The following is a 27,625-nucleotide window of genomic DNA, read 5'->3' on the forward strand; positions in this document are numbered from 1 at the left end:
CTGGACTTGAGAACTGGCCTCCTTGGGGTCCACTGCCATCCCCCACCACTTCCCATCTCCGTGTCCTCAGAAGGTGCTGCTGGCTGCTCACGCTACCACTTGCTGCTTCACCTCTGCAGCTTTCTACTGTCACCAGCATGTTCACCGTGTCCCTCTCTGTGTCTCATGCCCTGAAGGATGGAGGCAGGCTCCACTGGATTGGATCCCAGGGTAATAAGAGTGATAGTCAGTGTGGTGAACTTGGCTTCACTGCCCTTTCCACCTCTCTCCGGCACATTGTCCTTGATCCAAAATTAGGGGCTTGGGCTGTCCCTAACCTTCAGATGATTCTTTCTCAGACACCTCTGCAACCTGGGGTGTAGACATGGCACGGGCCCACACCGGCATCCTGCTAACTTTCACCACAGGCTCTGTAGCTTCACCTTGACTTCACAGGGGGGCTTTGAAGCTCACCACTCAACTGATTCTCCAGCTGTGTTTTTTAGTTTCCAGATGTAGAAGCCAAATCACTCCTAAATAAATCACAGATTGGAAAAACAGGAAAGAAGCTTTGTAGAACCCAGGTTGCAAAGAGCAGCATATGGATATGTTTTGGTTTGGCCCACACAGTGCTCGGAAAAATTTCACGGTAGTTGTCTACATGGAAAAAGAAAGATATTTTATGTGAGCATCCGGATTTCCAACTTTGTCTGAAAAGTCATAGGATCCCTCGACACTGCGCTGCATTCCTGCGTGGCTTCTGTTTTGAGTGGGGCATGTGGGCTTCGGTTAGCAGACATTTCCGCTGGGAATTCTTCCTCTCGAATACCTCCTTTAGTTTATCAATGAAGAAAGCGAACCTCAGAGAGGTCGAATGACTTGACAACTGTGCTGTCCAGTGTGGTAGAAGCACTTAAAGTGCAGTTAGTGTGTGACTGAGGAATGGAATTTCATTTTTTTTTTTTTTTTCTTTTTGCGGTACGCGGGCCTCTCACTGTTGTGGCCTCTCCCGTTGCGGAGCACAGGCTCCGGATGCGCAGGTTCAGCGGCCATGGCTCACGGGCCCAACCGCTCCGCGGCATGTGGGATCCTCCCGGGCCGGGGCACGAACCCGTGTCCCCGCATCGGCAGGCGGACTCTCAACCACTGCGCCACCAGGGAAGCCCTGGAATTTCATATTTTAACTAATTTAAACTTAAAATTTTTAGCCAAAGCATTGTGAAATATTTTTCTGTTAAGCACAGCTTTATTGCCGTGGTGGCACTGCATTTCGATGAAGTCTTGGGTCGCATTAGATCTTATTGGTGTATTGCAGTGCACATATACTTCCTACCTTTTAAAATGTGGCTGCTAGAAATCTAACAATTACAAGCGTGGTTCATGGTGTATTTCTGTTGGACAGTGTTGACCTGACAGAGCTCACACAGCTTGTTGGTGGAAAGTCTAGAATTTGTCAGCAGATATCCACGGTTCTAACCATTCTTTTTCTCTATTACTACACTCTTGCCCAGCTTTCCTTCTAATTCTCAAAACCTTTTCATTATACCAGACAATCTCATAAACCCCTAAAGGAGTTTTTTTTTTCCTTATTTTTGCATGGCACATGATACAGAAATGATTTTATGTAAATGAAAATTTAGCTTTGTGTATTATCAATGATCATATAATAAAGGTAATTTTAAAGATAATATAATATTCATGATATATAAAGACTAAAATTATTTTTCTTATTTTAAGTGACACTGAGCATTTAGTTGTCTCTGAATTATTTGTCTAAGAAAACAATTTTCAACACATTCAGAATAACAGTGTATTTGATTTTCGACACAGATGTATATTAAAATGTAGTCTAAAATTAGTTACATATTGTAGCTCTAAAACTAGACAAAATTACATTTAGACTTAATATATTGAGTTCCTATATTTGACATGAGAAGAAAGAAATCAGACACTTCACAAATAAAACACTGGGCATGTGAATAGCCCAATCAAGTCTAACGTTTACTTTCTTTTTTTACATTTTAGTTATTATGAATTGTGACATACATACATAAAAGTGTACAAATGATAAGCAAGGCAGTTTGATGAATTTTCACAAACACCTTTGTATGATCAGCAACCTGATCAAAACACATAACAATACCAGCACCCCGGAAGTTTCCTTGAGCTCCTTTCAGTCACTAACTGTCCCCCACCCGCTAAGGATAATTGCTGTGAATTGATTTTGCCTGTTTTTTTACTTTACATAAATGAAATCAAACAATATATAATCTTGTTTCTGACTTTTTCTCTTTTTTAAAAATATTTATTTATTTTATTTATTTATTTGGTTGTGCCGGGTCTTAGTTGCGGTAGGCGGGCTCCTTAGTTGTGGCTCGTGGGCTCCTTAGTTGCAGCATGTGGGCTCCTTAGTTGTGGCATGCATACTCTTAGTTGCGGCATGCATGTGGGATCTAGTTCCCTGACCAAGGATCGAACCTGGGCCCCCTGCATTGGGAGCGTGCAGTCTTAACCACTGCACCACCAGGGAGGTCCCCTGACTTCTTTTTCTTAACATTGTTTGTGAGATTCATCCAAGCTATTACATGTAGTTATAGATCGTTCACTTCTTTTAGTGTGCCATCTTATATGTCTATCACAATTTATCCATTCTACTATTGATAAGCATTTGAGTGATAGATCTGCTGCTATGAATGCTCTAGTTCCTTTTGACTTGTTTTTTTTTTTAAGGGCTAGCGACTTCTTGATGTGCTTGATGACTATTTTGAGTAAGATAATGCAACTTAAGGACTATTTTGAGTGCATTTGCAAAATTGTTATTTTATTATTTCCCTTCTACTAGTGAGTGCTAATTTAGTATCCTTATGCATCCTGTCTGTATGCACTGGACTATTATCAGTACAAATGTAAAAATATGAGCAAAAATAAAAACAACTAAAACCTAACATTCAAAATGCAAGTATTGGTGTCATTGCTCCGCCAAGGATAAGGATAAGCTGCCCAAGGGTCCGTCCAGATGTGAGCTGACTTGTCTGTTCTCTGTTTACCATCATTCGTGCTCTTTTGATACATTCTTTTCCCATTTGTGTTGTGTAAAAGGGTCATTTTTAAAGTAATTATTTTATTTAAAAAGTGGAAATTACAATAGGCCTGATTACCGCCTTTTGCTAACTTACTGAAACAGGTTCACAATCCCCCTGATTTGGGAACACTGCCTCTCACTGGAAGGGTCCAGAGGATAACTGAGCATCTGGGAGCAATGTTACAGAGTTAACTCAAGTATCTGGTGGGTGGTTGAACTAGCCTTAAGAATCTTGTTTTTATATTCTGTGATGCTAGCTTTAGTGCACAATAATGAAAATAAGAATTATTTGTAGTGACCCATGCTCAGCAAATTATTAATATACAGTTTTCACACTGTATATTAGTTTTGCCTTATTATATATAAATGGCTAAAAAGGCAATAACGTTCTTGGAAGTGATTCATGAAAATTTCATTGCTTTTATAACTTGTCTTAATTGAATTGTGTTAGGCTACAGTTTGTCTTCATACAAATTATAACAGAAAAAAATCAATAAAATATTTGTGTAAACAAAAATCTACCCTACTTTTTTTTTTTTTTTTTTTTACCCTACTTTTTAAAAGAATAGATTTCTAAATCACTTAGCATAAAAAGGAAAGACATCCTCCTAGCCACAGAATTAACAGATGATTCCTATCTTGTGATTCAGGCAGACCCTAAAAGTATTAGTATTCAAAATTAACAAAACTGTACTTACTAAACTCTTCTTTAACTGAAGATTTTTACTAATTTATACTGGTTCCTCCTCCTAACACTACTTAGTTCACAGCTGTGAAGTTTTGAAGGGAAGCTATTCAGGAACTGCTCAAAAAACCAGATGAGCGGTTCTGGAGTATTTCAGATAGTTAGGGAGATGGGTTACTTTCAGTCCACTTAGAGTACTGCTTGGTAAATTGTAGACACATCTGAGGTTACAAAATTATAACTTGAGTTTGTTAAAATATAGTTTATTTGGCATATCGTAATTTATTTCTGAAAATTAGACTTCATAGAATGTCTTTCCATGACAACTTTTTCTTTAAAAATTCCTTTATTAAAAAGATTTCTGATTCTGTTTTCTGGAATAGAAGATAGTCAAAGAAAATTACTATTATTAGGATAGGTAATCCAAGGAGGTGTGGTTTGATGCAACTAATGTTATATGAGTAGCCATATAAAGATACTGAGCATTGATATATTTTTGTTTTGTAACAATTTCAAAATCTCAGTTCCTTAAAAGAACAAGCATATTCATGGTCACAGGTCTGTAGTTTGTTTGTGATTTGACCATTGTGGACTGGGCTTGCCTGGGACTGATTTGTCTGGATCTAGGCGTAGACAAGCTTGGAACTGGCTCACTGTCATTTCTATTATCCCATTGACCAGATAAGACACGTGGTCAATGCCAACATTGATGGATTGGGGCGTGGAAGAACACTCTGCGCACAGCTAGGCACTACTGCCTGTGTGGCAGGGTGTGAGTATATAATTACAGTAGTGAGGGGTGAAAAATTAGGAGTGATGACCCTATGTACCATAGTCAATTTCAAAATTGGTACAGTGTGAGATAAAAGAAGAAAGCTTCCTTCATTTGAAGAATTATTTTACAGTGATTTGATGTAGACTTTTAAAAAGGTTAACATAATTTTAGTCATATTTGAGTTTTCTTGGCAAAAGGAATGAGTTCATAATGAAAAGGCATGTAGCATAAGTTATAAACAGAAGGCAACGAGTATATATTTTCTTTTAATCAGCAAACTTTTTCTGAAGCACCTGCTGTCCACAGGCTTTCTTGGAGGATATAATAATTTTACAGGGGCTGCCATTAAGAGATAGAATGTAATTGAAGTATCCTTTAAAGCTGAAGGCTTTTCTATCAGATTTTTATGACTGCTCTTTCAGTGACATAGAATAAGTAGAACTTCTCCACTGAAGTATTTCAACATTTAATATGCTGATTTTAGCAGCAAAAGCAGATGTGATCAAATACAGGATTTAATTTAATACATTGATTTATGTGGGTTGAGAAAAAACTAGAACAATATAGAACATGGACCCATGGATAGGCTTGGACATTTAAATTTTTTTGTAGACTTCTCATGAATATGCAAGTAATGCTTGGCTTTTTAAAAATATCCATTATATATTCACTGGGATTCTTTTCTTTAAAAAAATTAAATGAAAAAATTATTCCAGGGCTTCCCTGGTGGCGCAGTGGTTAAGAATCCACCTGCCAGTGCAGGGGACACAGGTTCGAGCCCTGCTCCAGAAAGATCCCACATGCCGTGGAGCAACTAAGCCCATGCGCCACAACTGCTGAGCCTGCACTCTAGAGCCCACGAGCCACAAATACTGAGCCCACGCACTGCAACTACTGAAGCCCGTGTGCCTAGAGCCCGGGCTCCGCAACAAGAGAAGCCAGCGCAATGAAGAGTAACCCCCTGCTCGCCACAACTAGAGAAAGCCCGCGTGCAGCAACGAAGACCCAAGGCACCAAAAATAAATAAATTAAAAAAATTATGCCATTAGTATTTACTTGAAGGTTCTAGTGCCTACTATAGCAGCTATATATTTTTATACCCAAGGTCTTGGGGAAAAAATATGGAAAATTTAGAGAGATGGGTGCCCTGTCTTTTTGTCAGTATTTCTGTCTTTTTAAAGATTTATCTAATTTTAAGCATTTCTTTAAAACACCCTTATTTTTCAAGTTGCATATTTATTAATTCCTCCATTTAATGTGAGATGTATATATATGTAGTATATATGTGTGTGTATGACTAGTAAGTTAAGAATTGGTCTTCTGTAGTAAGATAATCCTAATAATAATTTGTTTATATTTTTACTTTTTAAAGCTTGATTCTTCATGTCTCGGCTTGAGAATATCAGAACTTTTTTTTTTACCAAAAAAGGGAAGCCGAAGGCTGGTCCCCAGGTACAAAAATATGGCCTTGATTTGGAAATAAATATTTCCTGTGAGTCGTCCTGACATGCTTTTTGTGCATACAATGGAAGAAGCAGTAAGAAAGGCAGGTTTTTTCGACAAATTACTTCTGTACTTTTTGTGAACAGTGCCTGCTCAGAAAATTTTCAGAGTAGGAACATGTAGATTCTTGTTAAGCCCCAGTAAGTAAAACTCTAATACTCTATGAAACCAGTGAATAATTGGCCAGTTACCATGTATTTGTTCTTTAACTTAAAGAAATACTTCCTGTCTTTAACTTTGTCCCTTTGGAAATATGTTGATGTGGAAAGAAAATCTGACTTTGTTTTTGGTTTTCCTTATCTCTGTTTTATTACTTAATTTTTTTTTAAACTCTACTAGTTGATTGCTTAAATACTTTTTTTTTTTTAAACACTCTGGTTGGCACCAGTTGGACCAGATGCCAAAGAGAACATTTCTACTGACTGCTTAATTATTTTGTAAAGGGAAGAGTCTTACCAGGCCCCACAGCATTTTAACTGCAAGAAATTACAATTTTTAACCATCACACCAAGAATTATGTCTTGAATTTTGAGTTGTGTCTCATTCAATCATATCTAATTTCCCCTCTTTCTAGGTCTGTTCTGGTGTTATCCAGGTGACTCAAAAACCTATTGGCATGGTGTAGACTACGTGGATGCTTTTTATATAGTTGTGTTGACTCCACTTTGAAAATACATTTCCTGAATCTTACCAATCTGTGATATTTCTCTTTCTAACATCCTAGTCTGATTGCCTGTCATCTCTTGACTGGGCTAGTTGCAGTAAGCTTCTGCTTGGTTTTCTTGCTTCCACCCTTACCTCCCACATAGTAGCTCAGTAGTCTATAAAGATTATTCATTGTAAAATATAGGGTAGGTAATGTTATTTCCTATCTCTCTTTAAGGAAAATTTCACTTTTCTCTTACCACTTGGTTGTGCTTCACCAACAAGTTTCCAACCACATGGGCCTTTTAGCTGTTGCAGTGACACCCCAAGCTCACAGCCTTCTCAGAGTCTTTAAACCTGCTATTCTCTCTACCTGGAATCTTCTTCCCTAAGATCTCTTCATCATTGACTGACTCCCTTTTATTCAGGCCTCAGCTCAGATGCCAACTCCTACAAAGGCAGCAGTGTTAGCTGTCTATTGCTGTGTAACAAATTACCCCCGAACTTAACACTTTCAAGTAACAAACATATGTAACCATTAACTGTTTCGCGTAGTTTCCTGAGGGTCATGAATCTAGGAGCAGCTTGGCTGGACAGTTCTGGCTCAGGATCTCTCATGAGGCTGTACTCAAGCTGTTGGCTGGGCTACAGTTGACTCAGGATGGGCTGGGGGAGGATCCACTTCCAAACTCATTCACGTTGTTGCTGGCGGGCTTCAGTTTCTTACTGTTGGTCAGATACCTCTGTTTTCCACTACAGAACGCCCCTCCATAGATTGCCTGAGTGTCCTCATGACGTGGCATCCCCCGCAGAGTGAGGGATCTAACAGAGGAAGAGCCCAACACAGAAGCCAGGCTTTTATAATTGAATCCACTTGCACTGGATGCTATCAGTCACGCAGACCAACCCTGGTACAGTGTAGGAGGGGAGTGCACAAGAGTATGAGTACCAGGCGGTGTGGGGATCATAGGGAACCATGTGGAAGGCTGGCTACTACAGCAGCCCATGGGAATTTCACTGGTTACTTTTGAGAAGCCTACATCTTTCATATTTTTTACCTCTGAACAATCTTTAGAAGTCATAGCTGCGTCTCTTCCTTGATATAAGGGAATAAGTTGAAAAATGATGATAGTTCATTCACCTAAGTACTCTCTGTCCCATTATCCTACATATTTATCTTATTTGCACTGATGACTATCTGAAATCCCATATTGTATCTCCTTGTGAATTGTATCTTGTTTGTCTGTCTTCCTCTATGAGAGTATGAGACCTTGAATTCAGAAAACGGGTATTTCATGTCCACTATTTTAATCCTCGGGCTTAGAACAATGCCTGAAATGTAGTAGATCATTTTGTGATAAATGAACACATAGGTTACCTTTTCAACCATTTCGTATGGAAGTTGTTTCTCCAGGCATCCCTGTATTCTAAAATTGAGTGTACTGAACATAAATTTCATTAGTTTAAGTAATATTTGCTGAGTTTACCTTATGTAGAAGGCATTGTGCTAGATACTCTGAAGTTACAAATGAAATAAGCTTACCCCCAAATGGTCTTTACCCCCAAGGAGTCCTTTAAGTAAGGAAGGGTATGTGCCATATGAGAACAAGTGAAATAACAAATAAAGTAAAGAATGAGTAAAATAAAGAAGAGGGAGAAAATTGCAGTGCGAGAGGCAGGGTGAGAATTGGAGGAGGCTTCACAATAGAAGGCCCTCTTGATGTCTTAAGGTCAGTATGTTATTTTGTCCTGAATATTGTGTTTCTTTTAGCATTCTCAGAATGTAAGAAGGAAAGAAACCATATTTCCTGAACAACTAAAAAGTCAGGAAGCCTGGTCTACAAGAGTATTATAGATATGGTAAATTGTTTAGTTATGTATTTTTAAAGATCACCTTGCTGAAATAACTAAAAATAAAGGAAATCATGTTTCATAATGTGTGGTTGTCATCATATATAGAGCAGTTGCCCATACTTTAAATAGCCTTCAATCAGTGTATCTTTGCAATTCGTTCTCCGAGTAACAATTGTATTCTTGTATTGTATAGTATTCTTCACTGTTATCAGCTTCTTATGGTAGTCATTCTGCCTCCCTCGCCTTAAAAGTTGCTTCATCTAGGGCTTCCCTGGTGGCGCAGTGGTTGAGAGTCCACCTGCAGATGCAGGGGACACGGGTTCGTGCCCTGGTCTGGGAAGATCCCACATGCCGCAGAGCGGCTGGGCCCGTGAGCCATGGCCGCTGAGCCTGCGTGTCCGGAGCCTGTGCTCCGCAACGGGAGAGGCCACAACAGTGAGGCCCGCGTACCGCAAAAAAAAAAAAAAAAAAAAATGTTGCTTCATCTAATTTTGCTGTGGACTTGAAAGCCCAGTAACCACACTTGATAGAATTATGTATAATAAGAATAAATGAGACTATGAAAGAGTTTTCAAGTAATTAAGTTTTAAGGGAGGTTTTCTTTTTAGTTTAGCTCTTTGTGGCTCATTTTTTCATCTTTCTGGTACTCACCTGTGTTTTAACAACTTCTCTTAATAAACAAGATGCTGTTTTACTTACGTTTGCTGTTGAACTTTTTGTCTCTGTTCAATATATCACAGTTGGCTTTGAAGTCAGACTGACTCATAAGTCTGTCAAATTTTAGTTTTACGTCCTTAAACTAATTGTTGTATCTTTCTGAGCCTGATTTTTAAAAAGTTGTATCTTACAGTGTCGCTGTAAAGAGTAAATATGTTAAAGGCCTAGAACGTTACTGGCATGGATTTTCTTCCGTCCTCTCTTCCTTCCCCAGTCATCCCCACCAGATTGAATGGGCTTCACACTCTACCACCTGGTGCCTGGCAACAAATGCCTTGGTAAGCAGCATCCATATGCATGCCACTTTGACAAGGATGTCCTAGCTTATACCCAGTGGTCTAGAGCTAGACTCGGAGGACCAGTCCTGCAGACAGCTTTCTTTCCTAAGATTGTCAGCACAACTTGGGGAGCAATCCAAGATTGAGTTTCATGGCAGACTGGTACCAGTACCTTGGCCCTATGGAAAATTCACAGTCCAAGATTGACTGTAAAATTAAACACACTCTCTTGGTATCCTTTAGAGATTTGATACCCTGAAGCAGATATTAGCTGCTACACGGTATTTCACTCCCTGCCTGGGGTTTACAGCAGTGGAATTCAGAGGCAGCTCAGCCCTTGAGAAGTATAAGGCCGTGGGGCTTTCATGGGGGGATGTATCAGTCCCTGTACATACTCAGAGTTAACAAAACATTCAGAGCAAGGAATTTTTTGATTAAGTTCTACAACATCCGTGTAATTACTTACATTTTTCCACTCCCTCACATATTTTCTCAGTTTATCCACCCTTGTGACTCATTCAGTAGCAAAATCAGTGACATCAGCATTCTCTTCTAGTCATCAAGCAAAATGGGTCATCTCCCTGGCCTACTGGATTGTCTGGTGTGCCCCAGAGAATCTCATTTCAGTTTAGGCCTCTTCCTGCTGCTCTATTTCCTTGTTTCCTCTTGGGTGGTTTCCACTGACCGTCAGGAACTTCTCACCATGACCAGTTTCTTCACTCCAGGTTGCTCCCTTCTGAATGTTGCATTTCTTGCATTTATTCATCGTTCATGCCTTGAGAGTCCTGCCAAGATTCTGCCCTTTTCTTGCTTTAAATTCAGCTGAAATTCACTGAGTACCTATTTTGTACCATACATAGAAACAGGCCCTAATACTTACATTCTGGAATAGAAGAGTGAGGTTCAGAAAGGTTTTGTGTTCAGAATGACAAAGGTGGTATATGAGAGAAGGAATTTGAATGAAAATCTGCCCACTCTAAATTCAGTTTTCTTTCCAATTTAGCACAACTCCCGTTTTCTCTAGGTGTGCCAGGGCACTGAGAAACTCTGATGATGTGAGCTGGAAGGCTTCATTAGGTCATGCTTAAGTGTGTGCCGCTGGCCATCATCCCTCTGCTGACGCAGGAGGCTGCTGTAAGCATGTGTGGCAGATGTGCCCTGGGCACCAATATCTGGGTCCACCTTGAGTCTGTAATGCCAGCTCCTGGCCTGTAGGATGAAGAGAAAGCTGCTGTTTTCAGTGTTGATTTTTTTTTTTTTTTTAAGAACTGGTCTTAAAAGTAGATTTAACAATTTAGTGTAAAAAAACCTCCACTCACTAAGAGGAGCGAATTTATTAAATGTAAAGAAGTCGGGGAACTCCCTGACCTCAGTTTTTTCAGAGTATGGTTTTAATCTTTAATCAGAAAGGTGTTATATTAAATAGATAAGCTTTCCCTTTCAGGTTATAAAGCCATGTGCCTCTGTCTAGGCAGGCCACAGAAACTGTTTTCTTTTTTAAAATTACTTCTTTAATAACCCTAATGAAAATGAAGGTTGTTTCCGTGAGTTGAAAATTAGGCCATTATTGATTAATTTTATCATTGGAAGAGAATATTAAAAATAATTCATTTTGAGTTTTATAATGTGTTTTTAGAGGTCCTTTGAATCTGTATTTGATGAGGCAGACAATTACGTCAGAGACTTTAATGAAGCTACAGTGTGAACACCCAACTCAAGAAGATGAGGAAACTATGCACTTTCCCAAAATTTGGAATGAGTGTAGACCAGGGTTCAAATCTGGACTCCATAATTAAATACTTGGATGATCTTTGACAGGTTACCTAGCCACTCAGCCTGTTTCATTGCCTGTTTGAACAAAGATTATACTTGCTCTCTGAAGTTATGAGTCTAATGAAAACATCTATTCTGTGCCTGGTACACGGTAGATGTTTTGAAAAAGGTAGTCAACTCCACCCCACTTTAATTAGTTGATAAATTACGACTTCTAGAAAAACAAATTAAAATACTCGCCTTACTGGTGGTGAGTTAGTAACTTCATCTTTCTATACAAAGGCTTCGTAGTTGAAAACTAGCTATATTACATCAAAGTTTTCATATAACACCAACTTAGAGCTTTATGTCCTATTTTTATTTTCTAATGACACCCTTTTAAGATCTCCATTAGGGAAAGTAAGTTTAGCATATTAAAAGACATGATGCTTTTAACAGGCATTTTTATTTCTCTCATGAAGCATATTTTGGAACGATCTTTGAAAGGCTGCTGCTTCAATCGTTAATTCATTTTACTCAGAGACTGTGAACATCAAAGCAATAAAATTCAGTTAAGTGGAAGAGTCAGGAAATAGAATATTCTGGTGAATTCAGTTGTCAGTGTTAAATAAAAAACATATTACCTTCTCCACCCATGTGTTTTCTGGTCTCTGTATTTAAATCATTCTATTGAATTTGAGGTTGTATTGAAAACTCTGTACCAAGTTACTTTTCTGGTAAAAGAGAAATCAATTAAAGAAAATACTTTTTGTTTCATGTTATATTATTGAAAAGCAGTTCAAACTGTATTAGTTGCTTTACTTCATTGTTAAGAATGGCCATCATTAGAAACAATAGTTCTCCTCTAGGGATGAAAATGTAGATCAGATATGAAGATTCAACTAGATGTATATTGTCCCTTGGCCATGGCAATGAACTTATCAATAGATTTTGATCTTTCCCTTTCTTTTAGAACATGAATACAATAAAAAAATTCCACTTAAGTTATGGTAAAATGAGCATTAACATAATTAATTACTATGATATAAACTTAAGAGTAGTTTATGTTTGTGTAGAAATTTGAAAAGTGCAGAAAAAATTTTGAGACAAAGTCACTCATAATTATTAACAACCAGCACAGTCTCTAAAGTTTTAGTGTTTAGTCTTTATTTATAGAATCAAAGACAAATGGATGTGCAGTTTTCTTTGACTAGTTTAAGCTTTTTAAAATCTGTTTAACTTGATGTTTTGCTTTATCTAGTCATATTTCCACTTTAAGTTTTAGAAAAATTTACAAATGGATGAAAAGAACAGAAGTGAAACTTCCCTTCGTGGCTTAAAAAATCTGTCCTTAATCAATATTGCATTGGGGAAACAGAAAAAAAAATAACAGATTATTTTTAAACGGTATTCTGCAAGAAGTTGATATGTAAAATAGTAAATCAGGTACCTGCTTTCAGAATTCGGGAAAAAAGTTTCTCTGAAAAATAGAACCATTCAGAAGCCAAATTTTAAGAGGTTTTTTCCCACTTATTTTCTGACTTGGAGTATTGAAAGAAAAGTTTTAATCACAGTAATTTTTTGTTGGCTTGCTTTCAGGTCTTTCCATCACAATAAGGAATGTAAGCCTAACAGAAAAACGCAGCCATGAATTATCAATATTTTCTTTATCTTACATGGGTTAATTTCTGATAATTGACTTGGTAAGGAAAATCTTGTGAAAATTCTTTCAATTCTATAATACAGTATTATCAGATACATATTTTCATCAGATATATATCATACATAGTGATACTTTATAAACTCATTTAAATTCAGAGTGAGAAATTAAGCTCATAATAACATCTTTTATTTCTTAGTTATGAAGTTAAGGAATTAAAAAGTTATTTTTGTATATTCCTAGTGAAACACCAGGCCAGAAGATATTAATGTGCTCTTGTTAGATTATCTATGTTCTTTTCAAATTCATGAACTGTGAAAGACAAAATGATGGAAGTACTCCCTTTTTGCACCTCAGATAAATATCATGTATATTTGGCATGTTGATAATGTAGAATTGTCCTTTCTGCCTTACAGGAATCGGTAAGGGCCTTTTTTTCCCCCTCAAATGCCTGTGTTGTTTTCTCTCATGCTTTTAGTATGGGGATGATTTACTGAGTTCTGACAGTACATTGGCAACAATGTTTAGATCAGAGGGTTTTTTTGTTTTGGGGGGGGTTTTTGGTTTTTTATACCGTGTGCTTTGTGTGTGTGTGTGTGTGTGTGTGTGTGTGTGTGTGTTTGATAGCCTCAGAAGAAAAACTTTAATAACTGTTTAGTGCTATTTTTTTGTTTGCCTACATATACTGCTAAATGTATTTATGCCTAATGTGTATTTCTAAGTTTATTGTTTTGGATCAAGAGCTACAATTCCTAATTCATAAATTTGTGGTGTTGAAGGGATAGACTACTTGGGTACTGTAGTTTTTATTTCGGCATTGAGCAAGTAACAAAATAGCACAAAATTATCTTCATTAAAAGTAGAACTCAAAAGTGGGTCCTTTAAAATGTTAAAAAATTTACCTAGTGAGTTCCCAAGATTCTAAAGCAAAGATGAAAGAACCAAGCATGAATATTAACTAAAAATTGTCCCAGTTCTCCTATGATAATTCATATTCAGCAGTAATTACAAAAAAACCACAACATTTCTTTTATCTATATACTTAAATTCATACAGCTTTATGGTGGGGTGATGGGCATGTTGTATCAATGATTTAAAGGTGAATTTACAGATAATAATTTCTTTCTCACAATCTCTTGAATGACAATCAAAAAATTACCGTAATAAATGGATTCCTTTTCTTATGAAGTATCTCCCCAGAAATTCAGAATAATGGAACAAGAGTACACTAAATCACTAAAAAGTTTAATGCTTCTTAAGTAAATGTCTTTTCAGTACTGAGCTAATGGCTAAAGAAAGGTCACTGGATCGTCTAATGAATAGATAGGAGTAATTTCTAATTAGCACCTGTTCCGCCACAAATTACATGTGAATTGGGTGTAAAAAAGCTCTTTGTATATAAATTGTAAAGGACTATAAAAGCATAGTTTTGCTACCAAGAGTGGTTTTTTTAAAGGACACTTTTTTCTCCTGCATATATTAACACTCATCTGCAAATGTATTTAACCTCTTAGTGACAGGTTTATCTACAAGGTGATAAAGAATAGAACCGAGATCTTTAGTGGAATAACTGTTTGCTCTTCCAGAGAAATTCTGATTTACACTTTGTCAATGGGGAAATAGCATAGCATCAGAGGTGAAGTGTTTAGTATGCTAATGAATCTTGTTTTAAGTTATGGTTATAATTAGTTTTATTCTATATTACTTGAAAATCAAAATGTAGTATAATAATAAATGTCAGCTACTCTTGTCCAAATTACTATAAATATTGAATTGTCGGAATCTGGAACCAGTGAGGTTATTCTGTGCCTGCACTTCCTGTTTTCACCCACCTCCCAATTACTTGCAGCTGTCAAAATAGTTTTAATCATTTTCAGATACTTTGCAGAAGAAAAGGGACTTAAGCCCTTCAGCCAAAAAAGATGTTGCCCCTCCTCTTGTGGTCTTCTTTTATAACCCCGCTGGGTCCCCCTAGTCTAGTCAGGCCAGCATTCTTTCTGAGCATCACTGTTATGCTGTAAGATCTTAAACGTTTATCCAGGTCATTCCACAGTTCTGATTCTGTGTCCTTGCTTGTTAAACCACATCAGAGAATCAGAGAATCTTAGAGCTGGAGGAAGCCTCAGAAATCAGTTGCTAAGCCCCTTTATTTTACCAGTGATGAAATGTATGACATTAAATAAATACCTTTCAGATTAAAAATTAAACCCAAATCTCTGGACTTCTAGCCTTTGGCCTGTTCCACCAGGAAATGTTGCCTGCAGATATGTGCAAGTAGACACATGCAAAAATCTGCCTATTCCAAAGAATACCTGATATTTGCATTCTCCCACCTCTGTGTCCAGGCTGTTCACCACATATGCTTGGTTATGCCCTAGTATGGGAAAGAGCAAATTGAAACATGAATCAGGCAGGGAAAAAAAGGAGCAAGCATGCTCCTTAGACCTGTTTGCAATGGGAATAGGAGTTGTAATTGTATGCACTTTACTGCTTTTATTAGTCATTCAGTATCAAAGTTCATTCAGTATCAAAGAAGGATAATGTGTCTGTATCTTTTAGAGTTGTACCTATAGAAAAGGAGAGCCCTACCATAGAACACCTTAAGTATGACACAGGGTCTTAGTTGATATATAATGGTTTTCAACTTATTGAAAATCATAGGTGACAGATAAATCTGAAATAGTATTCGTCAAAAACTTTTTCCTAAAAAATCAGAGCCTTTCCCAGCATTCTGCTAAATTGAATCTTAATCAAATGTATTTATATTTTTTAAAGATTTTTTTTTGGTATGGACCATTTTTAAAGTCTTTATTGAATTTTGTTACAATATTGATTCTGTTTTATGTTTTGGTTTTTTGGCCATGAGACATGTGGGATCTTAGCTCCCCGACCAGGGATCAAATCCACGCCCCCTGCATTGGAAGGTGAAGTCATAATCACTGGACGGCCAGGGAAGTCCCTAAGTTTATTTTACTGAGAATATACAAATCCACTTTGAAATGATTAGTGTATCGCTGATGCCACCTACTCTTCTCCTTTGCTTTAAATATGCATATTTAGAATTTTAGCATTGGAAGGACCTTGATGACTCAGATGTCCAACTACCTCATTTTATTGCTGAGGAAACAGAATTTGAAAGGTGAAGTTTCTTAAATGTGAGCACAGAACTGGTTAGTGTCTGGTAGCATGGAGCTCAGGAATCTTGGCTCAGGCCACTGTTATTTCCCCTAAATTACTTGAAAAATTCTCATTAAATTGTCTCTTGGCTCCATCTGTTTCTGTCTGTTTCTCTGTCAGTCTGTCTCTTTTTTCCTTCTCTCTCTTTTTTTCTTCTTCCAGGCTAATCCATCTCAGTTCTTTGTAAGTCATTTTCAGAGGATTTAATGTGAATACTAACTATGGAATGGGTTGAAAAGAAAAACTGGAAGTTTAACTCTAATTAGAATGCTGGTATCATCAAAGATTTTTTTCTTTCTTTTAGCATCCAGTTATATATGCACCTTTCTACAGATCTGGACTGTCTGTTGATTTTACTCTGCTTTCAAAGATCCCCATGTGCTTTGTCAATTTAAACAATATAGATATTAGATATATTGTCTCTACCTTTCATAGAAAACCTTTAGAGGTTGCCAGTGGATTCCTATGCTTATATTGGTATAAGTCAGCTGTATCAAATTTAAAGCTTCTTAAAGCTGGACTCTTAGGAATCCATCTTGATATGTAACCAATTACAAGTTTTATATGTAAATTTTGTGAAATAATTGGTATGAAGAGTACATTGTTAACGTCATGTGCTGATTATCTTGGTTCAGTCATTTAATAAACCATCAGCAGAGGTATCCACTTTGTACCAGACCCAAGGCTAGGTGACAATCTGCACAGATTTGACTCTCTCATAAGTAATTCCACAAAGTCGTAGGAGTGACAAATCTGTATGTAAAGTATTATAATAAGACCACGGATAGGGATTTGCTTAGGCCCCCATGGAAGAATAGACGTGGGGCATCCATACTGCCTGGAGAAGCCTCTGGAGAGCACAGTGAAGGTGGACGCTGATCTCACATGTCGGGTTTCACATCGTGGGTGACTGTGTTTACGTGATGGAGGCCGGTACAATCGCAGTACCTCAAGGGCTACTCACCAGAATTTCACAAAACCCTCTGTGTCCTCCTCATGTCACATCATCATCAGAAGTCTCCTGCTGTCACCCTAAAATCCACACGTCCTGATACGTAATATACCCTTTCTTTTTTTTGTTTTTGTTTTTTTGTGGTACGCGGGCCCCTCACTGTTGTGGCCTCTCCAGTTGCGGAGCACAGGCTCCGGACGCGCAGGCTCAGCGGCCATGGCTCACGGGCCCAGCCGCCCCGCGGCATGTGGGATCCTCCCGGACCGGGGCACGAACCCGTGTCCCCTGCATTGGCAGGCGGACTCTCAACCACTGCGCCACCAGGGAAGTCCTACCCTTTCTTAAAGGATGAAGGAAAGATAATATTTTTATTTGACCTTGGAGGGTCTCAATCAGTGAGCTCAGCCTTCTATTCTTAAGGTCTTTGACGGGCCGTGCAGTGAGTGGAGATTAAAATATGACCATTGCCCCGAATCAGGCAGTGCCCAGGATTTCAATGCAGGAGACATTCTTATTTAGAGTCACATATGATCTTAACAAACTGAAAATATTCATTGTTCTGTAGCAAATATAAGGAAAGAAAAGAAATCATACCTAATTATACTCCTCTCTCAAAGGAGAGCTTAAAATGTCCAAAAATGGAAAGAGAATGCAGGATATCACTAAGAATTTTAATCAAACTGGTGAAGCAGGTTTTAGACATCTGGTGTTGACTTTGTCCCCGCAGTATCTTATCTTCTTAAGTTCCCTCAGTGGTAACTGGTATAGGTAGTTAAGCAGTTTAGTTGTGGGACAAAAAAAAATGTCAGGAAGCGTACGACGTGGCTGTGGAGGGTAGGCTGGGGTTTACCTCAAAGGGGTCCTTGTGTTGGGTCTTCTTAGACTTGTAAGTGATAATGAAATAGACCTTCCCAGCAGTGACCTTCTAGCTACTAGCAACTTGAGTGTTTCTTAGATTACTCTTCCTACTTCCCTGCACTATCTTGGTATCTCTCTCAAGCATTAAACGTGTCCAACGTGGGATGCAGGGTGCATGATGCCCTGCCCCCACCCACAGAGCTTCCACAGTCCTCCTTGGTCCTGGACCCTCCTTTCACGCAGTAGCATAAGCCGGAAATCTTTGCACCATCCTTGGATCCACTTTCGTAACGTACTTTGAGTCAGTCACTGAGGCATTTTGCATTTATTGCTTAAATACATTTTGCTTCTCTTCCTTCCCCTTCCTCCATCAATGATTACGGCATATACTTGAATATTATAAAGCTAGATTCCCTTCCCCCTGCAAAAGTACTCCTCAGAAAAGAGGAGGTCTTGTACTGGAGTGAGCATAAAGCCTCTGCTATTTCTGGGAGCTCTCCCAATTGCTTCATTTTAAACCGCAGAGCGCTGTGTGAAGGAGACACATTGGCCCAAAATGGCCTCGTTTTAAGGCGACTAGATATTTATGAAGGGCACCTGACAAAAATCTTCTTTTTTGGTTTTAAAGGATGTGGCAGCATTTAAGATAGTGTGGGTATTTATTCCCAGGAATGTGATCTCACAATGGTAAATGCAAAATATCTTTATAAATAAGCCTTTTCACTACCCTCCCCCCCCCACTGCAAAAATAAAAGAAAACAAAAACACCCCCAGTACGTTCAGGAGTTAAGGCTACCAAAAGCATGAATCTGCACCTCCAAGGCAAATGGAGATGTCAGCTATCCTAATTTTTACCAAATATATGTGACTTAGGACATTTCCAGTGACCGCATCAGACAGAGATTCCACTAATGCTGTATTCCAGTGAAGATGGGTATGCTTCAGAAAACTGTCAGAGGACTAAGATGCTGACCTGAGGTGATGCAGACGCAGATGTCAGATATGCCTGTGAAGAGTTTGAATCAAATTGGGGAGACGCGGATGGAGGGACAAAAGTGACCTATCTAAATGTTTTATATTTCACTATTAATGTCACTTATGTAACTGAAAATAACAAAGACCATGATCTTATGTAAACACTTGTACATTCAGAAAAGTACATGAATCTTAAGTATGGAGCTCAGTGAATTCTCACAAAGCAGACAGTGTGGAATCAGACCAGGAATCAGACAGTTACCAGCACCCAAAAATGCGCCCTCCTGCGCTCTTCGAGGAACTGCCTGTCCACCTCCCACTGCCAATAGGCACGGTGTGAACAGGTGCTTCCTCCTCTCGCCACGGAATACTTTCGCTTATTTTTGAATTTTCTGTAAGTAGACTCATTCAGTAAGCGCCACTTTGCTGTCTGGCTTCTTGTCTCAACATTATGTTTGTGAAACTCACATGTGGCTTCATTTGGTGTCTCCACGTTGCTGAGTGGTATTTCATTTTATGAACAACCACACCTTATCCATTCTCCGGGGATAGATGTTTGTGTTGTTCCCAGCTGGGGAGGGTCGTGAAGAGTCTCGTTCTTCCGAGTCTCCTCTGTGACTTCTGGTGACCGCATGCCAGCATTTGCTTGGGTACCTATGTGGGAGTGGGATTATAGACCACACAGGATACCCCTCATCAGCTCCGACGGGTGCTGGCAAACAGGTTTCTGAAGTGGTTGTACCAAGCTCCACGCCCATCAACAAGGTAGGAGGGCGCCTTTCTCCATATTCTTGCCAGCTCGGTACTTTCTGTCTTTTTTATTTTAGTCATTTTGATGGGAGAATAGTGGTATTACGTTATGATTTTAACTTGATTTTCCTGATGACTTAACCCAGCTGACCACTTTTTCAAATATCTAACCACCATTAGGATATCCTTAAGTGTCTGTTCATATTCTTTTTCACTCCCCACTCATTTTCACTTCTCTAAAATTTTGTATATTCCAGTTGGAAAAGAAATCAACTTTTTTTTTTAATTGGATTACCTTATTGGCAAAACTGGAGATCATCTTATATTGGGGCAATATGGAAGTCATTGAGGTGATCTCTTAACTGATCCATCACCCTCTGCTCTCTCTCAGATGCTTTACTCCATCTTCCGTACTACCCATAAAGTTATTTTCTGTACGCAGATCTGATCAAGTCAGTTGTAGCCCTATCCCACTCATTCTCTCCCCTCCCTGATTACCTACCTTCCTGTCGACGCTGTGCTAAACAGAGTGTTTGCAGAACCTCCCTTTGAAAGGTCATGGGGAAGAGGAGTTGGGCGGGTTCGAGGCACACTTGCTAAATATTCAGATTATCAAGGCTCTTCCCTGGAAATTCTGATTCAGTAGCTTCCAGTGGGGTCAGGAATCTGTGTGATGAACAAGCACTCCAGGTTTCTCTTATTTTCAGGGAAGTTTGAGGAATACTACAAACAGGTTGATTTTGTTTTTGCCTCAGTGCTCTTACATGTTCTCTGTCCACTGTCTGGGTTATTCTTCTCCATTGGAAGGAAACATCCACACAAATGTTGCCTCTGGGAATCCAGATTGACTCCTGCAGGCTGAGTAAATCACTCTGTAGTCAATGAAGTCTTACCCCCGGTCTTCCTCATAAACCTAGTCCACGGTGGCCTTCCCCATCTCAGCTGATTGCATGCACTGGTTTTACCTTCAGTTTAAATTCAGAATCAGCTGCAGCTTGCACACGGTCCTGTTCTCCCATTACACTCGGGCCTGCGTGACTGCACATGCCTGCTACTAGCTAGCTTTCCCGCTTGCATCTTGCACCCATGTGGTCAGAGTGATCATTATTTTAAAATCTAAGGTAACATCACATGTTCCTGCTCAAAACGCTCCAGTGGGTCCGCATTTCTCTCAGAGTAAAAGCCAAGTCTTCATGAGGTCCTACAAGACCCATCGCCATCTGCCCCCTTCCCTACCTTTACCCTTTGACCTTCTAGGCTCACTCTGCCTCAGTTATTCTGGCCTCCCTGCTTTTCTTAGAACATCCCAGGTATGGTTGCACTGTAGGGCTTTTGCACTTCCTGTTCTATCTATCTGGAACACTTGACCTGAGGCGTCTGTAGTACTAACTCCTTCACCACGTTTTTCAAGTGTTGGCTCAAACGTCTCCTTCTCAGTGAATCCTGTCTTGCCCACCCTGTTTAAAAGTGAAACCTGATCCATCCTTCCCACAGCTCCAATCTCTTATACTCCGTTCTTTTCTCCCCGTGGCATTCACTGACTTCTAGTGTACTCTTACTTATGTTTATCATTTACATCTTTCTGCAGAATATGAGTTCCCCAAGGACAATATTTTCTACTGTTGTGCTCACAATATATTCTCAAATATCAGAACAATGCCTGGCATATAATAAATGCTCAGTGAATATTTGTTTGATTTGTAGAATGTAATATTCAGGGTGCAATAGAGAAGAGGCCTTACATAGTATCTCTTTATAAGCCAGGTTTTTTATGAAGCCACTTCCAAGATACGTTGCATACCTTCACATTTTGAAGTGAAAACTTGACACTGGCAGTTTGGATGAAGATGGGGTTGCTTGTGTACTGCTTCATTGGTTTGAAGGAGAAGCCAGTTGCAGCCCAGCTCATGCTCCCTGAGTTGTGTGTATTCTCTGAGATACAGGTTTATACAACAGGGTTGATACTTGAGTCCTGGATTTTAGGTTTTTCTCTAAAAAATGCCAGCAAAGATGCTGGCATTACTTGAAGTGTCCATAGAAGCAGGTTTCCATGAAGAAATCAGGTAACTTAAGAAATGTCTTTTACGTTTGGATCAAGCACATCGATTTTGAAAAGTTTATGCATAAATTCTTAGTCCCATTATAGAACCAATGTGCTTTTGCCTATTTTAGCCCATCTGAAGAGCATTCTTGTATACCCTTGCATCAGTTTTGGGTGACCAGAAACCTAATCCTCTCTCTCATGCATTATTTCTTGAAATGCTGTGATGCAGTCCAGCTGAAATCTGATTGCTAGATAAGCATATTACTCTAGAGGGTCTATGCATATACATCTGATTTTAGAATAACTTTTACTTCTCTTACTGTGAATTCCTAAGTTTCTAATATATATGCATATGTACTTATTCATGCCTTTGAGAATGTAACTTTTACTTTGTTGAGTCCCGTATTTTCATGGGACAGGAGGATAATTTTTCTCTTAGCTTACCAAGAGATTATATGTAAAAATCTGCTGGCTCAGCAGGCCGTTCTGTCATCCTGGCTTACCTAACCTTTGGTGATCTCTCATTGTCTTCTTACTGTTTTAACTGTCTTAGCCTCCTCTCGCAACCCAGATTTGTTGACTAGAAGCTTTTTATAAGAGTAATGCCTGTACTTTAGTGTCTCCCAAGGGGCCTGGAATACTGCTGGTGCTATGATAGCTCTGAGCAGCTAAGAGCAGAATTATTTCATGAGGAGTGAATAGATTTCCTCTAATAATAAGAATGATTATTAGTAGCTCACCACTTGAAAGAATGCCAAGAAGACTTGTGTGAAGACATATATCTTAAGTCAGCTAATATAATACTTGTTTGAAAAAGCCAAATCTCAATTAGATAGTGTCATGAGGGAAAGCCTTCGTATAGTTTTATCCAAAATAAGAAAGGCAGTTAGGCACCAATTCAAATCATGCTTAAAATTCCATTTAAATGACTTCATAAACTGTATGCATTAGCAAACTTAAAAATAGACACTTTATGAACTATTACAGGAACTTTAGTGTGCAGTAAAAAAATAAATACAGCAGGGGCTTCCCTGGTGGCGCAGTGGTTGCGAGTCCGCCTGCCGATGCAGGGGACACGGGTTCGTGCCCCGGTCCGGGAAGATCCCACATGCCGCGGAGCGGCTGGGCCCGTGAGCCATGGCCGCTGAGCCTGCGCGTCCGGAGCCTGTGCTCCGCAACGGGAGAGGCCACAACAGTGAGAGGCCCGCGTACCACCAAAAAAAAAAAAAAAAAAAAAAATAGCAATTGCCATGAAGTAGAATTCTAATACCTAATCAGACTGTCCTTTTTTTCCCCTCAGCATTCTGAAAACTTCTATATTTCAGGGCTGTGATTTAACTAATGCTAATCTTATGAGCCTATACATCAACAGATAAATTTATATTTAATCTCTATTCTGTTATCTGTCTATTCTCTGGGATATGTGAGTACTAATGAGCCAACAAATATGGAAATTCAGTTAAAAATGCTGGGACTTAAAGGATGACAGGCAAATGAGGAAGAGAATGAAATATCTTCTAAATGCATTCATTTATTTCTCAAGTATTATTGAATACCACTAGATATTAGGAGCTGGGGGATTGGAACTGAAGTGGTAGTGAGGGCTGGGAATATAGAAGAGAAGGAAAGAGGAGCTAGCCAATCCCAGCCTTCATGGCACACAAAGTTCATTCATTCATTCATTCATTCATTATCTGTTGAATGCCTGTAACTCACTGTAATAGGGATACAACACTGAAATAAATCAAACGAGAAATTCTTGCCCTGACTGAGCTTATATTCTAGTGAGATAGAAAGGCAATAAATAAGGCCCCCAAAAGTAAAAAAAATTAGTAGAAAGAGTTAAGGACTAAGGAGAAAAATGAAGTGGGGAGGGAGCCTGGAAGTGTTGAGGGTGGGAAGCAGGTGGCAGTCTTAGGTTGTCCAGGAAAGGATCTGATGAGAAGGTATCTTTCTAGTAAAGACCTGAGGGAAGTGAGGGAGCTAGTCGCACAGATGCCTGGAGGAGGAGCAGCGGGGCTGCCAGGAAGAGGCAGTGTGAGGTGCTGAAGCGAGAGCTCGCCTCGCATGTTTGGGGAATGCTGAGGAGGCCGCTGTGGCTGGAGCAGGATGGACGATGGGGTGAAGCCTCGTGAGGGCTGTGGGTTTCGCTCAAGGCGTGACGGGAAGCCATTGGGAGGTTTTGCCCCCAGGCCTGCGATGTGACCAAGGTAACTAACCATAATTCAAATTCAGCCATCAATGGTCGAGCAGACAGGAAAGGTTGAATTGTACTGGAAGTTGTAAAACCGGAAGGGGGTGAGAAGCCAAAGCTGGACTTAATGGTTTAGGAGTTACCTGTGAGAAAAACGCTCCATGAGTCAGGAGGATGGGGCCGACTTTGTGGAAAGAGTGGGGTGGAGACACCAAAGTAGAGCCTTAGGGGTGCCTTTGCCCACTCACGGGGGCTGCAGGGGGATCCGGTGTGATCCTCAAAATGGTAATAGGTGTCCCCCTTCTTTTGTCTTTTTACTTGTTTTATATGGGTTGTTTTCTAAGAAGATCTTTGGTATTCTTTCTCAGACTTCTTATGAGGTGAAATGATGAAACAAGGAAGGAAAGATAATTGGAAAACTGTATCTATGATGTTGTCTTCATGTTAATTACCAGCTCATTGTGCAGCGGAGGAGGTGGGTGGGCAAGTGGCTGGCCTCCAGCCCACTTCTGGCCAGTTAGAACCACAGTTGAGAACTGTTCGTAAAGACATAATAAATATCTACGATTTTAGGCCTAAAAAACCAAAATAAAGCAAAACCTCAAGAGTATTATCTTCTGAGAACTATAGTGATTTCAATTTATTTTCCTTTTTTGTCATCGCTCTTGCTATCCTACTTAAGTATCTTCAGCCACAATTATCAAAACACTAATTTGTTCATTTTAATTTTTATCACCTGTAAAATGATAAAGGTACTCGCAAATCAATGTTTTCACAAGTTGAATTGTGTGCCTTTCATACCAAGACTCGGTTGTGTGTTTTTTTTTTAAAGATAAAACCCTGTGTTGTCGTCGGGACTGAAAGCAAAATTTCACAGGCTGTTGCTTCTGCCAAAGAAACCTTGCCCTCTCTTGGCTTAAGGTGTTAAAACACTTAGCAGTGTTTTCTGTCTAATTTTATTTATTTTTATTTTTTATTTTTTGCGGTACGTGGGCCTCTCACTGTTGTGGCCTCTCCCGTTGCGGAGCACAGGCTCCGGATGCACAGGCCCAGCGGCCATGGCTCACAGGCCCAGCCGCTCTGCGGCAAGTGGGATCTTCCCGGACCGAGGCACGAACCCGTGTCCCCTGCATCGGCAGGCGGACTCTCAACCACTGCGCCACCAGGGAAGCCCTTCTGTCTAATTTTAAACTGTTGTTTTCTAATTCTGAATTGGAGCAGCTTGTCATAGATGAAATGTCATAGATATATATTTTACCCCTAAGTGGATGCATGCACCTAATTTCTCTGTGCCTTTTGGATGGAAGTCAGAGTTAAAGTGGAAAATTGCTGTCGGAAGCTGGCATATTTTTAAACTCTTGAGTGAGTTAAGGGGGGAATAAAAACTCTTTCCACCCTTGACTGCATGGAAAATATTAAACTCCTTGTCAGTAAGCAGGGGAGATGATGAGTATTGTGGATTTTCATCCTTCTCTCACGAGTTCTTATGATTCACATCCTATCCCTGTTGTAGTGTTGGTCTGCATTAACGATCTTGAATGCCGAGATTGAACCATTATTTTTATACTTATTTTTTCTTGAACCTGATGGGTGCTTTGAGAATATTAATTATATACCTTTTTTGTTGCAAAGGTTCTAGCAGTTTGGCTTCATCTTGACTGATGCCCTTGACTTCAGAGTATAAATAGAAAAAGAGATAGGTGACAGGGATTGATTAGCAATCCTCCTTCTAAGCAAAACAGTAAACCTATCTAGATAAATCACCAGCCCCAAAGCCTGGAGAATGCATGCTAAAGAATTAAGGGTAGCGTGCGTGTGTGTGTATGTGTGTGTGTGTGTGTGTGTGTGTGTGTGTGTTTAATTGATAGGGAAATTTTCTAGAAGAGCCACAAGAACACAAAGATTCTATCTGGTCCATTTTGCTGTTCTTCAATTTTTATTAGAAAATAGGCTTATAGGTTTTACTAAGCTATTAGAATGATTATTCGCAACCCTCCCCCCTTTTTAAGGGAATTTTTTTTTTTTTTAAGTAACAGGAAACTGAGATCAGTATTTCATTGCTGTTTCAAGTCTCTCTCTCAATATATATGTGTATTACTTTGTTATTATTAGACTTTAATTGTAGGGTTGAAAGAGCTCAGGGAATCACCTGATTCATCCTCTGGCACTTTGAAGCCATCACAGATAGATGAAAAAATATTTTAGTATTTTTCTGGCATTTACTCTGTGCCCTGCCGTGTTTGAAGCACTTCACATCAATTAACTCATTTAGCCCTGACATCCACCCAAAGGGATGGGCACTGTTTTTATTCCCATGTACCATATAAAGAAACTGAAGCACAAAGAAGTTTGGCAACTCTACCCATAAGGAATGGATCTGGGACTTGAACCCAGACACCAGAGTCTGTGCTCTCGACCTTTACGTACCGCCTGCCTCTTTCCTTCTCCCATTCCTTCTAGAGTTTCTAATTCTAAGGGTTAATTTTTACTCTCACTTTCCTTTACCTAACGTGGTTTCCTCAGCCTATAGTTTAAGGTTCCTTTTCGGTTTGGGTTGTTTTTTTTTTTCCTTTTTCTGAGCACTTCTCCAGCTTTCCGTCAGTCACTGCGGCTCCATTCTCTCACCTTCCTCCTCAGTGATGTTCTCAACCCTCAAACCATTTCTGAATTCTTAGGTTATATGTCAGGACTAGAAGCTGGTGGCTGTCATAATGACCAGTTCTGAGTAAGATAATATTAATAGTACAGTTACCTCACGGTTCCTCACATATAGCCTCTATTCCTGTTTACCACATCTTTTTTCTGCTGCATTTGCAAAAGCACGTTATTCATGCCTTAGGTCATGCTATGAGTGATGCCATTTTATGGATTCGTGAATAGTCTCAGATTTCCCAAGACCTTTGGATGTGGACTGTAATCCATAAACATCCTCTCCTCTTTGTGGACCTCGTATAGCATCTCTTTAGGTGATCTAGGAAAGTTTCTAACTGTGTGTCCTAGGATCTTCTAGCTCTTGAGACACGCTGCTCTTAAGATGTCGAATGTCTAAATCCCCATTATACATACAACTGTCAAAGACAGTTTGGTCGATGGGGACTTTGGACCAGCCGGTGGCACGTTATCCTCCTGGCTGAATCGCAGGGAAGAGAGTAAAGCGCGGAGCACCGTCTCCCCTGCCTCCCACACAGAGCGCTCCTCACCCCATTCCCCACACCCCCTCTCCGCTAGGTGGAATCTAGTGGACCCTCTGCCCTTATTGAGGATGAAATCCTGCAGATGAGTTTTCTGCTGCCTAAACCAAAGGTAAGCGTTCCGCGGTCAGTCACTGCTGCTCCATTCTCTCGTGATGTGCCACGTGACGTTGAGTGACTGCTGCCATATTTTACTAAGTCAGGAAGAATTTCACAGGATTATAAGTTGCAACTACAACGTTTAGCGCCATCCTTACCCTTCCATGATAATAGTTGACATCTAGAGTCTGAGGTGGCGGGGGATGGTGGGAAGCAGTCCCCCACTTACGTTTTCTTGGATGTGCTGCTGCTGGGTTTTGTTGTTGTTGTTGTCTTGGGTGTTGCTAGGCTGGATTGTCTCCCCATAAGGGTCCTAACCTCCCTTCAGGAGCCCCCTAGACTCAGGACCCCTGCTGCCACTTTTGACTCCATTAGAGCAAGATCTTGACTACTTTGCCTGTTGACCCTTCTTTGAAAGTGATGTACATGCTTGCTGAAATTGTCCAGTTAGTGCA

The 27,625-nt window shown here is 39.6% G+C and overlaps 1 protein-coding gene across 5 annotated transcripts in view; it reads left to right on the forward strand.

Moving 5' to 3' along the window:
• The window catches only part of GOLIM4 (golgi integral membrane protein 4), an 81,046-nt gene that overhangs the window by 13,189 nt on the left and 40,232 nt on the right, over positions 1–27,625 (forward strand). The window lies entirely within an intron of this gene.

This window comes from Delphinapterus leucas, chromosome 4 (assembly GCF_059928025.1).
Source record: "Delphinapterus leucas isolate spDelLeu-1000000601 "Yukka" chromosome 4, BTC_Dleu_Yukka2, whole genome shotgun sequence".
Taxonomy (NCBI): Eukaryota; Metazoa; Chordata; class Mammalia; order Artiodactyla; family Monodontidae; genus Delphinapterus; species Delphinapterus leucas.